Consider the following 16,818-nt stretch of genomic DNA (forward strand, 5'->3'; position numbering starts at 1 on the left):
TTCAAATATACACCTAGGAAGATACATACATAACTTTTTATATGTACTTTTTCAAAAAATGTATTCGAAAGACATCCAGTATTAATGCTGATATCATTCTATAAACAAGCCAATTTTAAGATTTAAAAAAAATAATAATATAAAGCTTTTTTCACAGTCCTTTGCACCTTTCAAAAACAAACCGCGTAACTTGATTTTGTATTACTGCGCGCATGACTATTTGCTGATTGGTGAAGAGGAAATTGTTTCGTCAGTTTCCCGCAATATTTTAGCTGCAGCACGTGCATGTATTTCTGCTACTGTGATGTGCATTACTCGTCTCACTCTCACACTATTGCCGTGATATAGAGCAAAATATCCAATACTATATAATTCCCCCTCCTTTAAGAGCAACTGAACATTGTTATTGTTCTCCAAACTGTAATTATAGATGAAATTACAATGAGTTATGTCAAATTATCAACTGAACAATAAAGAGATGGCGCTGGTATGTAAGAGCAAGCATATTTATCATTATGGGAGATTATTTCTTTTTCATCTATTACCTAAATCATTAGGCATATCCATGAAAAACAGATGGTACTTTTTCCCCTGAAGTTCAATTTATTGATATGCTTTCTTACCTTGTATAGCATGCGAATGTACAGTCAGCGACAGTAGAAACTGGAGGTTGGATACATAAGAAATGATAGCTTTTTCCAGTAGCAGAATAGTTTCACTGTATGTCTGATAGTTGGACAACCAACATGACAGCAAATACATGCCCGAAAACATAACATGCCAGGATATTCCTCCATTTGGAGGAAAAAGTATTACTATCTGAGAGCATCACTTAGAGAAACAACCACGAGATAAATCTACAGAAATTCCATTCACTTTAAGATCAAAGAGATAGGAATTAATGCAAAGGAAACGAAAACAATAATACGCATCATGCAGAGACCGAAAAAGTATGGAAAGCTAAACAAAATGAGAAAAGAAGGAAAGAGGGAAAGGAAAGAGCAAAAGACATGGGAATAAATTAAATTTTAGCACTTAAGGATAAACAGTGTCCGTCTTTCCTCCTGCCCCCGTCCTGGTTTTTCTCCCTTCATAGGATAAATCTCATTCAGCATCAAACGCGAACATAATTTATAGTGTTTAACTCCTTGAAAAAATGTAACTCAGTCCAGGCCGAGAGTCGAACCCCGGACCCTTAGCATAACAGTCAGACGCTGTAACCACTTACCTACACACGCTATAGCAAGTAGGTTTATGAACCAGCCATTACCCGCGCTATCAAACGTCTTAAATCAGCCATTGTCGGGAGTTACCCCAGTTACACTTGAAGTTTGAATTTTTTTTACGGCCTTTAGCCATCTACGGCAACAGGCCCCATGTTTTCATTAAAAGCATTTGTTCTGTAGATTAAAATCAAGAATAACTTAATCTATACTCTTACTTACTGTTGTCAATATATATATATATATATATATATATATATATATATATATATATATATATAGAGAGAGAGAGAGAGAGAGAGAGAGAGAGGTATACAAAAATCGGATTAATGGGAGCTAAAAAAGTGATTTCGTAACTGCGAAATGGGTGATCGCACGACTACTGACATCTGGTAGCGGTGTTACGTAACACACACACTAGAAATAAAGGTTCGACACGACAAAATGCACATTGTGCCGTGGATAAGTCGGTAAGGTGTCTGCTTATTGAATAGGCAATTCGAGTTCGAGTCTTGAGTACACCAATTACTTTTTCCTTCAAAATACATTTCTATATTTTTATATATGTTATTAATAATTGATTTCTTGCATTTTTTGTAAATTATCTTAAATTAGTGAAGGTTCAGTAATATCAAGAAGGTTAAAATACATATATATGATTGTTTTATCCGTATGTACAGTCCAGAGATGGAGCGGGTCGGGGGGCCACGGGTCAACAGAACGTGACCCACTGCAACCCCCCACCCACCAGGACCCACTCTGTCTTAACAACGTATTACGACCCACAGACTCATTCTGCTCAGTGCATTGTAGACAGCTTCTGAACACTGGTGAATTTGTCTACTTTCAAGGCATCCTTTTTCTTTTCATTTGTTTCTATTGACAAAAGAACTTCAGGCAATTTTAAATATTGATATTTGCAACTGTAATAATAGCAATAGAACTTATTTGAGACGCAGCCTGTGATTTCTTAGAGGAGCTAACTACTGGGAAAAATGTTTGAATCATGTGTAATATATGAATTATTATATAAAAAATTGAATGTAACTATGTCTGCATGATCATCATATCCAAATTGCAAAGTCAAATGAAATGATTTTTGGTATATACTTAGGCCTCAATCTCAACTAGGAAGTTATCATACATGTATCGGTTTCATTATATTACATATTCTAAGAGGGTCCGAATTTTTGCGAAAATTTTAGTATCTCACAAGCCGTTCAAGTTGGAGAGCTGATATTCAGTATATTAATTCTTTATCTAATATAAATAAAATAAAGAGTTTGTTTGTGTATTTGTCTGTATGTCTGTCTGTCTGTCTGTTTGCGGCCTGGGAACCAGACGAGTGGACCGAGAGTTACCAAATTTTGGTCAGGGGTACCTTGACCTAGGCCCCAGATCAAGACGAAGCCGTTTTCTTTTCAAATTTCGAACCAGAGGGGTCTCAGTGGGGCTTTTACCGGAACCGGCTTGGGAACCAGACAAATAGACCGAGAGTTACCAAATTTTAGTCACAAATACCTTGGTCCACGCTCCAAATCAGAGTTAAACGTTTTTCTCAAAATTCGAACCAGGGTGTCTCAGGGGGGCGTTTATCCAGACATGTAAAAGTAGTAAAACATTTCCGATATTAGTGTCGAATTCATAGTTCTCGCGGTCGCTGAAATCAATGGTGAAACTCTGATCACATTAACTTCCAAATTCACCTTATTCGAGCCAGGAGTCAGCGGGGAGGGGGGGGATACCGAAAAATTTAAAAGTAATCTAAAATGACCGATATTAGTGTCCAATCCATAGTTTTCGCGGTCATTGAGATCAATGGTGACACTTCCATTAGCGAAGATTTGCAAATTGAGCTACAATTGTATGCAAGCCGGGAGTCAGCGGGGAATACTGAGAAATGTAAAAATAATCCAAAATGACCTATTTTAGCGTCAGTTCCATAATTTTCGCAGTCGGTGAGATCAATGCTGACACTTTCATTAGCGATGATTTGCAAATTCAACTACCATTGTATGCGGGCCGGGAGTCAGCGGGGAGGGAGGGGGACACGGAATGCGGAGACATGTAAAAATAATCCAAAATGACCGATATTAGAGTCAAATCCATAGTTTTCGCGGCCGCTGAGATCAATGGTGACACTTCCATTAGCGATGATTTGCACATTCAGCTACATATGTATGCGGGCCGGGAGTCAGAGGGGGAATACTCAGGCATGTAAAAATAATCCAGAATGACCGATATTAGCGTCAATTCCATAATTTTCGCAGTCGGTGAGATCAATGGTGAGACTTTTATTAGCGATGACTTGCAAATTCAGCTACAATTGTATGCGGCCGGAAGTCAGCGGGGAGGGGGGATACCGAGACATTTTAAAGTAATCCAAAATGATCGATATTAGTGTCACATCCAAAGTTTTCGCGGTCGCCGAAATGAATAGTAATACTTCCACAAGCGTTGACTTCCAAGTACTGGCCCCATGCGAAGAACGGGTATATTCAGCTGGTATATATATATATATATATATATATATATATATATATATATATATATATATATATATATATATATATATGTGTGTGTGTGTGTGTGTGTGTGTGTATTTATATAATCTTGGTATTTGCCTAGAGTCTTCTTGTTCTATAAAATCCCTATGTATCTGCTTAAAACAATTTGAGGTTATATATATATATATATATATATATATATATATATATATATATATATATATAATTTTGTGTATATTTACATTGTTATAATTTATATTAATGGTTGTTAACTTCTATCTTAATATCACATTCATATTGAACAAGAATAGTCAAAAATGGTAGCGAGAATTGATGAGATTAAGTAACTACGAACGCCATGATAGTACATTGACGAAAGCTACACACTTTCGTCGTGATCCGACTTGTTGAGTTGACTTTTGTTAGTTATTATTCATAATGGAACCTGAGCAATCCGAAGTAGCATTCAAATCAGTTAGTGTTAAATGTTGTTTCTAATGGCTGGCATGGAATTTTTATTCAGAAAAATATGATATAACTACTCAGATAGACGACTAACAATTGTCTTTTGGCGATATTTTTAGTTCTCTCGTAGAAACAGAGAGTGATCATAGCAATTGTTTGCTTAGTAGCGATAGCGTTAAGGGACGGGTATTGGTTGACAGTGTGTGTGTGAATACAGAGCCAAAGGTCGTTCACGCGAGTTGTTTAGATGGCTTGGCTGATAACAATTCATTCAGCGTCTCGTGCGAATCAGCTGTTTTGAAGTCAAATGAAAATGAAAACGAAAGTTATTTTTCTTTAGGCTTTAAACCTGGAAGAATTGTGTCTGGTGATTCACGTGTAGGGAATTCATTTATGCCTTTTAATACTAATTTAGATAAAGTAAGTGTAGGCATTGCTTCAGACAGCTTTAGTAATTTATATAAACAAATCCCTATTTGTGATGGACAAGATGATTATGTATTATTTCAATTTCTATTGTCAGTTTATAAAATAGCTAGATTAAAAACCTTCCCTGAAGAAAGCATTCTGACGGCACCTATAAGAAAAGTCATAGCCCATTCAGCCCGGACCCACACAATTGTGCACGTAGAATGAATGACCAATCTTTCCATCTTTCGTAATTATTAAAATAAAACAATATTGTTTTTGTGGAAAACTGAATTTGTGACTTGTAACGTAGCCTGAGTGGAAGATAAAATATTTCCACAAAAACTAACGCTATGGGACAAGTACTGGTAAATTGGTTTTAAATAACTAAAGAAATATATATATATATATATATATATATATATATATATATATATATATATATATATATATATATGTGTGTGTGTGTGTGTGTGTGTGTGTCGGTGTGTAATAAATAAGCTGAAACAGAAGCATTAATACTATCAACTGAGTAAATCGCTCAATAGGCTATTCGAATTATGCAATGAAATAATACATAAAGTTCGTCGGATTATAATATGTAAATTTCATTAAGGAAACAGAACATAAAATTTGACTTAAATAATTTTATAAACAATTTGATCACTCCAAAATAGATCCTACAACAAATATAAAAAATTAATAACTGTGTATTCATTGATTATCAGCACAAATATATTCAATATTCTATTAAAGTTATTTTATTTGATAATCTTCAATAATCTTCAATCAACTTAATAGGATAACTTTGAGATAAAACAGTATTCAATTAGGAAAGTTAACATTTACCAATATTTTTCGCATATCACTACAACATCTTTCATAGCGAATATTACACTTTATACAATAAATATATGGTTTTGATCCAAAACAAGCTAATAAGGAACCTTCGAAACAACTTTAAACACAATTCATTTATACTCAATACTCACAAGAATTTGACTAATACATACACTATAGCCGTATTCACAAAACTCATGAAAAGCAGAATAGCATTTGCCACTAAGAAACTTCAACATATTTTCGGATCAATCACAGAATATAGAATAAATCTTGAGATATTGGAAGAAATTGCTATATAACTCTACTATCCATATAGCAATAACTTGAACATTGTGTCACAAAATTTCATACAAAACTTAACTTCCCGTAATAACATACAGATTCTTGCCTTTTAAACGTTTCTCTTCCAGTTTCAGAATGAAATTGTTACAGAATACATTTCGTCGATATTTGATAAATAGGACCTTACTCATGAATTTGTATACATTTCCATGTTTTCACTTCTGAGTATGTAGAAAACTAAAATGAAGACCCAGGATCAGATACTGAACCTTGAGAATTTGACTGTCCACTTCTCTATCGTAGTCGTAATTATGAACATACGGACGGCTACGGACAATTCACAGGCTAGCGCACGAGTTCCAATTCTAGCCACTATCACATGAGTGGTGCTATTTATACTATAAATTGACTGCCGATTTCCTCACTTTTTTAACTTCAATGAAATTGATACATCACTTGGGTCGTTAGTGGGGAGTCGGGGGGACGCGTCCCCACAGGTTTTAGTCAAATATATTTAAAGAAACTTTACTACTTTCTATATATAACTTTTGTTGGAAAGAGGATTTTGATTTTGATTCGTCCGACCTCCCCAGAGTTGAAAAGCTAACGACGCCAGTGGTTGCAGACTAAAATTTACAGTGTAGAGCATTGCCAACAACACACTGAACATTGTCTACAAAACGACCGATAAACGGTCGTATTAAATACCGCTATAAACGGTCGTATTTAGTAGCTCATTGTCCAGGTTGTACTGCAAGAAATGAAAATATTTGTTCGAGCTACTGTGATTGCCAAAGTGAAATGTGTTTTTACTCAATTTGCTTTTCTCACATGACAGGATAATTTTCAAAAAATATATGGCTTCAGTGGGAATCGACTTGAGAACCCCGCAATCACTAGTCCATTGTGTTCGAACTTTTTTCTAAAGTTAACTGATTTATCGAACGTGCCTCATTAGCTTGTTTAACTACTTATTAGTAGGTTTCAACTTATTTTACTCGCTTTTTACTCGTTTAACTCGCTTTTCCATTAACCTAAAACGACAGGGACACGAACACAGGAACTTCGAAGACATTTAAAATTACAAAGGCTCTCCCACTGGGACCTGCACACCAAAGGAGCACAAGCTAGCCACTTGGCGAGCGGGAAGAGCATACCGAGACACTGCTTACAACAGGAACAAACTAAATCAGAATAAGTACTGTTCAAAGTTGCACGTAGACACAGCCGTAACGTAAGTTCGAATCCACTCAAAGAACGTAAGTTCGAATCCACTCAAAGAAAAACGATTTTTTAAAATAATGCATACAGCACGTGAGAAGTGGTAAAAGAGAGCGTATTACCCGTTTGAAACATTAAGAGAAAACGAGGCAAAAATTCCAGTGACATTTATTAGAGAAGTGAAACAATGAAAACGAGGTAGCAGGTATATGTAATCAGGGATATGTATCAGAGGGCGGTGATCGGAAAAACGAAATCTTCCCGAATTTCACACATGTGAGTCTCTACAACAGACAAACTTCTTCAGAAATATGCCTATTGCAGAGACCATGATACACCACCGATTGCGCTAGCCAAAGTTTGTTTAACAAATGGTGTAGTGCTTTTTCCTTAGAACGATAAATCAAAAAGTGTATACTGCAGATCAATGAAGTGTTTCGAATTTCCTGATAATTTCCCTTCCTTTTCCAAATTAACATGCATAAATCGTCTCTATCATGATACAAGTGCTTGGGTCTCCTTTCTTAAGGATCGCCCATTTAGTATAAGAAGTCACTCTTTGATTCTTCACGATTGCTTTGAAAAAAAAAAACTCTAAAAAAATTTGAAAGGGGACAAGCTCTAAATAGGCGGTCAATATGTGAAAGTGACATCGTGATTGTCTTTCCGATCACCACGGGAAATCGAATGAACCGTTTGAAATGAATATTTGAATACATTTAGTACTTGAAAAAATGATTAGCTGACGTCTACTGGAAACTTGACAAAACTTCACAAACATATTATGAATTAATATTTTACTCGTAGTTAAAAATGGCTGCTTTATTGGATAAAGAAAAAAAACAAAAAAGACTTAAGCAGGAATCGAACCCAGGACCATTTACACCTGAGACGTGGATCTTTCTGACTCTGCCACGCCTTCACTTGGTTACTTTACGCTTCGTCTCATACATGAGGCGAGCTGGAACCTTTAAGGCACTTTTCCCCCAATATTTCTGGCAATTGCGCTACTCGAGTTTGTAATATTAACACTTTAAACGTGCAGTACTACCTCCGAAGTATATCCCCGAAGTTTATTTTAAAAAGTCTGCTTTCCCCTTGTTAGTTAACTCTCGCCGGGCTTTTCTCACCTTACTTCAGGGTGCGAAATCATTTGAAAATAGTGGGGTGGGGGAAGAAGTTCAGCGTCCACACTAATGCTTCGTGGAGCCTCCAAAAAGGTTGAAATTTTAATGGATTATTATTATTATTAATAATATTATTATTATTATTACTAGTATTAATAATAATAATAATAATAATAATAATAATAATAATAATAATAATAATTAATGTTCAAACTACTCGACATTATTTAAAAATACTTTAATGTTATTTATTCATTTAACCAAAATTGATAACATATCTACTGCATTTAATATACACTTCGGTGCGTATGGTCCAGGGTTAGAGTCCCGTAGGACCACAGTACCCTTGTGTTTACCATCATATTGAAGACTGCATTCACGAAAATGCGGTAGAGATCTATAAGCCAGAAATAATAGTCCTTGAGAACCGATGTCCCAACCAAGCATTAGAACTACTAACTTGAAGCGCTTCACCTGGCCAGCCATAGATCCCCATGAGCAGTAGAGTCAGAGCATAGTTTTTATTATTTATGAAATTCCCGTTTCTTCGCTAAGTATTTAGTATTTCAGTTTGGTCGCTCAGATATCCGATCACTTATGTAAGTCTAAATAATACTATGTATTTATATTGTTTTATTAGCAAGAATATATTATTATAAATAACAGATATAATTTTAATACAAATACTTGATAGACAACAAAAAGCCTCGCTGCCGTGCTGCCTCAGTGGTTGAGCGCTCACCTCAGGTGCGTGGAATCCCTGGCTGGATCCTAGCTCGCGCCAAATTCTGCTTGTGGTATACAAACAATTGTGTGTGGATTTTCTCGGGGTCCTCCCGCCTCCTTCCACTATCTTAATCCACCATTATTATCTATCTCATCATGACCGTCTTCCTTAGTTTTACTGAATATTCGTAGGTCGTTAAACCTTAGAAAATGAAAGCACAAATACAACAATACGATTGATTTGCTTATTTAAATTTAGTGTGCCTTTTCAGCAGCGAAGCTATGAGATGTGGACTTACAGTTTAAGGTGGAATCCGAATCAAGGTAATCGTTCAAATTTTTGTAAGGCGCTTCCACCGGGAATCGAACCCGGGACCCCGTGCACCGAAGATGGTGCGCGAATGCTAGCCAGTAGACTAGCGGAGAGAGCCACAATAATACGGGTAATGAATGATTGTGTTACTGTATTTATAGACCTAAAATATAGTTTGCAATAACGTATCTTACCTTAGAGAAAAAAATATAAGATTAAACTTCACTTTCTTTCCGTGTGTAACGAGAGTTGAACATGTGATGGCCAGAAAAAGCCCACGTATGAGCAGCAGTAACAGCATCCCATAATTTTAAAGGAGATCCACTGAGTTTAATTGTTAATAAAGATTGAAAGGTACTCGCCAACATACGGGTTCTTTCGAAACTTTTAATATGAACAACACTGAATCCACGTTCACAGGCAGCAGTTGATAATGGCACAGAAAGAACTTTCCGCGTTAAGTCTTTAAGAACTTGAAAATCATTTACCGACTTAGAACTTGACTTGTACTCTCTCCATTCTGACACTGTAGAACCCCCGTTTGATCTAGTGGCTAGCACGCTTGACTTCGGTTAATGTGGTCCCTGGTTCAATTCCCGGTGGTGTACAGTTGAACGACCAAAGTGGTCGGATTCCATTATAATCAGTAGGCCCACGTCTCCTTTATCCTAGCAGGCATAACCGTGGGACGTTAAACTAAATCAAACCAAGCCATTCTAACACTGTAGTATCGATTTAATCCAAACAATTGAGCTTCTTTATATACGTCTACGTTACCGTATAAACCACTCATGTTATTACGATCTTTATTTTCAAACACTGAAAAGCACTTTAGGACATCATTAGAAGGAAACCTTCTTTCCACTTCTTCTACTAAACCCTGGATTACCTGCCCCCTTATTTGATCAAACTTACTATCATCACTCCCTGTATCAGACGCTTGTCTGCAGTGCACTAATACAAAGACTTTGGTAGACATCATCTTTCATACGCATTTCTCTCAGAGCTTGGATTAAAGATTCAATTCTTGCTCTATTTCATTGTACGAAACTGGTCCTTTTGCATCGTTTTACTAATATTAGACAGAATGGACGCAATATCCAGAAGAAAACCGAGCAATAGAATGTTCTTTTTCTCCAACAGATTTTTTTTTTTTTTTTTTTTTTTTTTGTAAATACCACTCAGTTTAAAACTATCTCTGTTGAAATTGTCAGAATTTTCATACTCCAAAAGTAGGAATTGCATTATACAAGAAAACTATGTAAAGACTGCAAATAATACATGCTCCTTATTTGAAATCCAACGTATGTGAAACAATCTTTTGATTTTTAGCAGTCCTGCGGTATATGTGACTGTCGCGATACTTTTAAGTTTTGCAGCTGTATGAAGTTCGCCTAACAAATATTCAAAGTTGTGGACAGCATTCACAACATCAAAAACTCTTTCAGATACAATATCCATTCGATGTGCCATGTAGTGTACGCTAATTAGGCACTGGTCGAAATTTCTTCTAATTTGGGCAGCAACACCTTGTTTCGCCCAGTAAACACTACATCCCCGTCCGAACCAAATCTAACAAGCTTTTCTTTAAGATTAAAAATATGCCATCTTCGGAAAACGCTTGAATAATTTTCTCTTCAAGGAATTTTGTATCGGCATTTTCTACAGGCACTAATTATAAAAACAACAATGGTTATTTTCTTTGTCCACATATGTTACATAAAAAAGCAAGTGCTTATCCGCAAACCTGTTTGTAGATTCGTGAACTGTTTAAGAAATTTTACCAATTTTGCACGCAACTAGTACGCTAGAGAATAAAGGTCTCCATCTCGTCACAACGAAACAGCCGACAAAGTTAAACACCTGATACCTTTACAACTAAGCTACGTTTTTGAAAAACAGGCATGCATTCAAATTTATTGTTTGTTTAAAAATTTTCATTATAGACCTACTTATATTTTCATATTAAGGTGTCCCCCCTTACACATTTTGGTGGAGGGAAACGCAAGTATAAAATTTTTGGTGGGAGGGAAATCCCTCCCGCCCCCCCCCCCCGGGATTTCGCACCCTGCCTTACTTCCATACAATACATGTTCTAAGCGAGGAAAGGAGTATGAAAAATGTAAAGAAAGAGAGTTTCTGATAAAACTCTTATGATAGGAAGATGAATCTCGGCATTTAAACTCCTCCTTACAAATCTGTGACCATGTGGTGCATCGTTTTCGGGAATTCCAACTCTAGCAAAGAAAGCAAGGCAACTGATACAATATCTTAATTTCTAATTTTGTATTCATAAACTGGCCAAAGTGAGTAAGCATTTTAGCTGTTTACAATAAACATAGAAGATATTTGGTAGTTGGAATCACTTGGATCTTTTTCATTTCACTTCGATTGATATACTATTCTATTGGAGAAGAGGTTTTAATATTTCGCAAAAAATATTTCCATAAACTTATTCTTCTCGTTCGAAAAATGAACATTTCAACTAATTCGTGTCGGACCTTTAAAGATTGCTCCAGCCTATATTTTTAAACGAATTGTATATTCTATTTGTTGATTTTTAAAAATATATTTACAGGTCTTTTGAACCCGTATTACGAACCTAGACAGCGGCGCAAATCTGTCTTCAACATTAGGGGGAGAGGGTAAGACTGTTCACATATATTATTTAAAGCGACGTTAAAAATATTATGAAGTTGATAAACAATGCTGTGGAGTATCAGGGGAGCAGAATTGTCTTCAACATAGGGAGGCAGGCAGATTTGAGGATTATTCTGGGGGACATCAATTTCATCTCACTTTCCTTTGTGGCAATCGGATACAAATCATCACTTTCCTGAAGAAGAAGAAAAAAAAAACAACTTCAAATTGGATTTTGTGAGGACAGTCCTCCTCAATTCCAAATTGGAGGAGACATGTCCCTGTCATTCCCCCAGCTTTTTCTCCAGTGAACCTCGAATCACAATTTTACGAAGCTAAAAATCAAGTTTAATTATGGATCACAATGGTTCAGCGAGCCATCAACTTTTATACGCATATTTGTGACTTTAATCTATTTTGGGTTATGTGGAAATTGCTGTAAGTTTGGCTTGTAGATTAATAGAGACCTTTCACAGTTCACAAATATATCATCTTTCCTGAAACTGATAGTTCTAAGACTGATCAGTTGGTTCTATGGGAGTGTAACATCCCTTTCAGCACCGAGACTATATGAGACATGGTTCTACAACTTAACTTGGGATCCCTAACTAAATGAACTCCCTTCAGAAACCAATCTCTTGATAGGTTGATTCCATAACTATTACATTCTTTTCATTCGCACGTGAGTATTCCCAAATAGAATATGACCTTCCAGAATTCGTACTGTCATTCCACTCGGTATGAACACTAATTTATTGATCATATTCTCATGTAATAGTGGATATGATTTCTTTTTTTCAACATACTGAAACATCTAATAATAAAACAAAATATACTAATATTGTTTCTTTCCTCTTTTTTTATGTTTTTACACAGACCAGTAATTCATTGACAACATTGTGTTTTTAAAAAAGGTGTGTTCAGTTCACAGTTAAAACAGAGATAAAACAGCCACCTGAATGCGCCTCAGGTTATATTGCTTTGGTTTTCTGCCTAGTGGTTTGCTCTTCTGCCCTCAGGTTAAATTGAACCAACCTGCTACTTTCATTTCAATTACTTGTATATTTAGTTTCCGATTTAAGCTTATTTTTATATTTTATTAATGGAAAGAAATCTAGAATATCGTTACTCTTGATCTACCTAAATAGAATCATACTTGCAGCCTTATATTATTACCTTAGACGAGAATAAGAAAAAAATCTAACAGAAGGGCACCATAATACTACAAGTAATAGCCGTTCTTTCGACGAAAAGAGAAAAAAATACTACAATTACTGGCTGTTCCTTTGATGAAAAGTAAAAAGAGTAAATATTACAAATAACGGCTGTTCTTCGACGAAAAGAAAAAAAAATAGGCACTTGCCGAAGATTCGAACATGGATCGGCTGATTGGTAGGATAGAACGTTACTCACTACACCACACTCTCAGGTGTCTGTTTCCTTGCTATATACTTTAAACGTTCAGTTTATGATTTTTGTTTGTCTCGTCTTACCGTATAACAGTTTCTCTGTTTTCCCTGCTTGTCACACTATTCGTGTTATTTGTTGTGTAAATTGCATTTGCAAACGTAATATGTTTTGTTGTTTTACTTGGATCCACGGCTTTAAAAATTTTAAAGGTCAATTACATTACGCGAAATGATTTTCTCATATTTTCCATCGCTTCAAGGGGCAAAAGATAATATCCATGGAAAAAAATGCACTTACTTATGAAACAGAAAATCCACCACGATACATGATTCTTGCTTTCATCTCTAGATTGAAAACTTTGAGCAAAGAATATTGATCATTCACCTTCCGTGCAGCCATTATTTTATGCGAAAAAATATGTTACTTGGTGTGGAATCGAATGGAAGTTTTCTAGTTGGAAGCCAAACATGATACTCAGTGGCGGCTTTAGGGTTTAGGTACGGGCCTACCCAAGAATTTAGAAAAAAAAATTAAACGCGAAAAGATACGATAAAGAGTAAATATACTTTCCACTTTTTATATTAATGGTAGATAATTATTTAACAAATAGCATCAACCACTTCTGTAAAATTTATTTTCTCCTCTCATTAATCAATCAAATGTGTGTATGTATCCATAAGTGAGGGAGCGGGCATACTCAAAATTGAAGTATTGAGTTGAAAAGAATTTGGACCTATGTTGATTAGCTGTATTACTCAGAATTTCACCATGTTATCCTTACACGATCTTCCCACAGGAAATCATAAATCAAATAAGTTGGTATTACTAAGTTCAGCCCTGATGTTTGGAGCGAACAGGTAATGTTCTTCCTGTAATGATATTTTTCCACCAAAGTGCATGCCGAAACTCATTTATTCGATGACCTGGAGACAAATTAGTTCCCATTAGTAAACTAAATAACATGCAATGCAGGAAAATTACATAAACATTAACATATTATAAAGTAATTTCAGCACTAAACAAAAAGTATTATCAGCACTAAACATTAACAATAATAATTGCTACGAAACACTAAAACGAACAGCTGAGCTCCTAACGACAGGACTTACAGTTGTGGCCAAACTATGTTAAGAATCTCTGTGTTCAATAATCCCCAACGGACTAGAATCAATGTCCACTCGCACGAAGACGTAAGTAATTCGTTAAAGTTAAAACTATACAGTGAAGGTGATAATTTATTATTATTATTATTATTATTATTATTATTATTATTATTATTAACATACTTTTGAATATACACGGCGAAATTACTGTATAATATGTTAATCTTTATGTAATCTTCCTGCATTGCATGCTATTTAGTTTACTGGCCTGGTACTTACACCCTATAACTTTGAGTAGTACATATTTTGATTTAGTTTGCTTCGGAGATACCTAACTTGCAATAAAAAAGGGTTCTCATTTGAAAAATCAAAGTTGAGCCCCCTGGGTCCCACACAGAGCCGCACATATTTTGACAGGCACGAGCTTCCGATAGTTCCTTTGATATCCTGCAACTTTTGTACCTTCTAAATTTTCGAAAAAAACGCATACTATCCGAGATATTTAGCCGTTCCGGAACTTTTGACAAGCACGATATACAGTATATAAATTGTTTTGGCCTGCGGCCTTAACCAAGGTACCCATAAGCTAAATTTGGTAACTCTCAGCCCAGACCCCAGGCCGGTGCCGGTAAATGCTCCCCATGAGAACCCCTGGTTCGAAATTAAAAAAAACAAACGCTTCGTCTCGATGACCCCTCTATTATGACCCCCGTTCCTAAGCTGATTGAGGCTAAATTTCAAAGTAAACGCGATCTTAAGTTTCACCATTGAGCTCAGCGACCACGAAAGCTATGGATTTGACACTTATATCGGTCATTTTAAATAATTGTTACATGTCTCGGTAACCTCCCCCCACATGTGACCCGGGCCCGCATACAATTTCACCTGAATGTGCAAGTCATCGCTAATGAAAGTGTCACGATTGATCTCAACGACCGCGAAAACTATGGATTTGATACTCATATTTGTCATTTTGGATTATTTTTACATCTTGGTAACTCCACCCCACATGTGACCCTCGGTCCGCATACAATGGTAGCTGAATTTGCAAGTCATTGCTAATAAAATTGTCACCATTGATCTTAGTGACCGCGAATATTTTGAATTTGACACTAATATCGGTCATTTTGGGCTATTTTAACATGTCTCGGTATCCCCTACCCGCTGACCCGCGGCCCGCATACAATAGTAGCTGAATTTGCAAGTCATCGCTAATGGAAGTGTCACCATTGATTTCAGCGAGCGCAAAAACTATGGAATTGTCACTAATATCGGTCATTTTGGGCTATTTTTTACATGTCTTGGTATCTCTTCCCCCCCCCCATTGCCGCTGACTCCCGGTCCGCATACATTTGTTATTAAATTTGCAATTTATTGCTAATGGAAGTGTCACCATTGATTTCAGCGAACGCGAAAACTATGTATTTGACACTAATATTGGTCATTTTGGATTACATTTAAATGTTTCGATATTTCAGACCCCCCCCCATGATGACCCCTAGCAAGAAGCCGAATAGCGTGAATTTGGAAGTTTATTGCGAGAGGAGCTTCATTATTGATTTCAGCGACCGCGAGAACTATGAATTCGACACTAATATCGGAAATGTTCTACTACTTTTACATGTCTGGATAAACGCCCCCCTGAGACCCCCTGGTTCGAATTTTGAGAAAAACGTTTAACTCTGATCTGGAGCGTGGACCAAGGTATTTGTGACTAAAATTTGGTAACTCTCGGTCTATTTGTCTGGTTCCCAAGCCGGTTCCGGTAAAAGCCCCACTGAGACCCCTCTGGTTCAAAATTTGAAAAGAAAACGGCTTCGTCTTGATCTGGGGCCTAAGTCAAGGTACCCCTGACCAAAATTTGGTAACTCTCGGTCCACTCGTCTGGTTCCCAGGCCGCACACAGACAGACAGACAGACATACAGACAAATACACAAACAAACTCTTTATTTTATTTATATTAGATAAAGAATTAATATACTGAATATCAGCTCTCCAACTTGAACGGCTTGTGAGATACTAAAATTTTCGCAAAAATTCGGACCCTCTTAGAATATGTAATATAATGAAACCGATACATGTATGATAACTTCCTAGTTGAGATTGAGGCCTAAGTATATACCAAAAATCATTTCATTTGACTTTGCAATTTGGGTATGATAATCATGCAGACATAGTTACATTCAATTTTTTATATAATAATTCATATATTACACATGATTCAAACATTTTTCCCAGTAGTTAGCTCCTCTAAGAAATCACAGGCTGCGTCTCAAATAAGTTCTATTGCTATTATTACAGTTGCAAATATCAATATTTAAAATTGCCTGAAGTTCTTTTGTCAATAGAAACAAATGAAAAGAAAAAGGATGCCTTGAAAGTAGACAAATTCACCAGTGTTCAGAAGCTGTCTACAATGCACTGAGCAGAATGAGTCTGTGGGTCGTAATACGTTGTTAAGACAGAGTGGGTCCTGGTGGGTGGGGGGTTGCAGTGGGTCACGTTCTGTTGACCCGTGGCCCCCCGACCCGCTCGATCTCTGGACTGAA

Source organism: Thermobia domestica, chromosome 1 (assembly GCF_964235325.1).
Source record: "Thermobia domestica chromosome 1, izTheDome1.hap1.1, whole genome shotgun sequence".
In the NCBI taxonomy this organism is placed as follows: Eukaryota; Metazoa; Arthropoda; class Insecta; order Zygentoma; family Lepismatidae; genus Thermobia; species Thermobia domestica.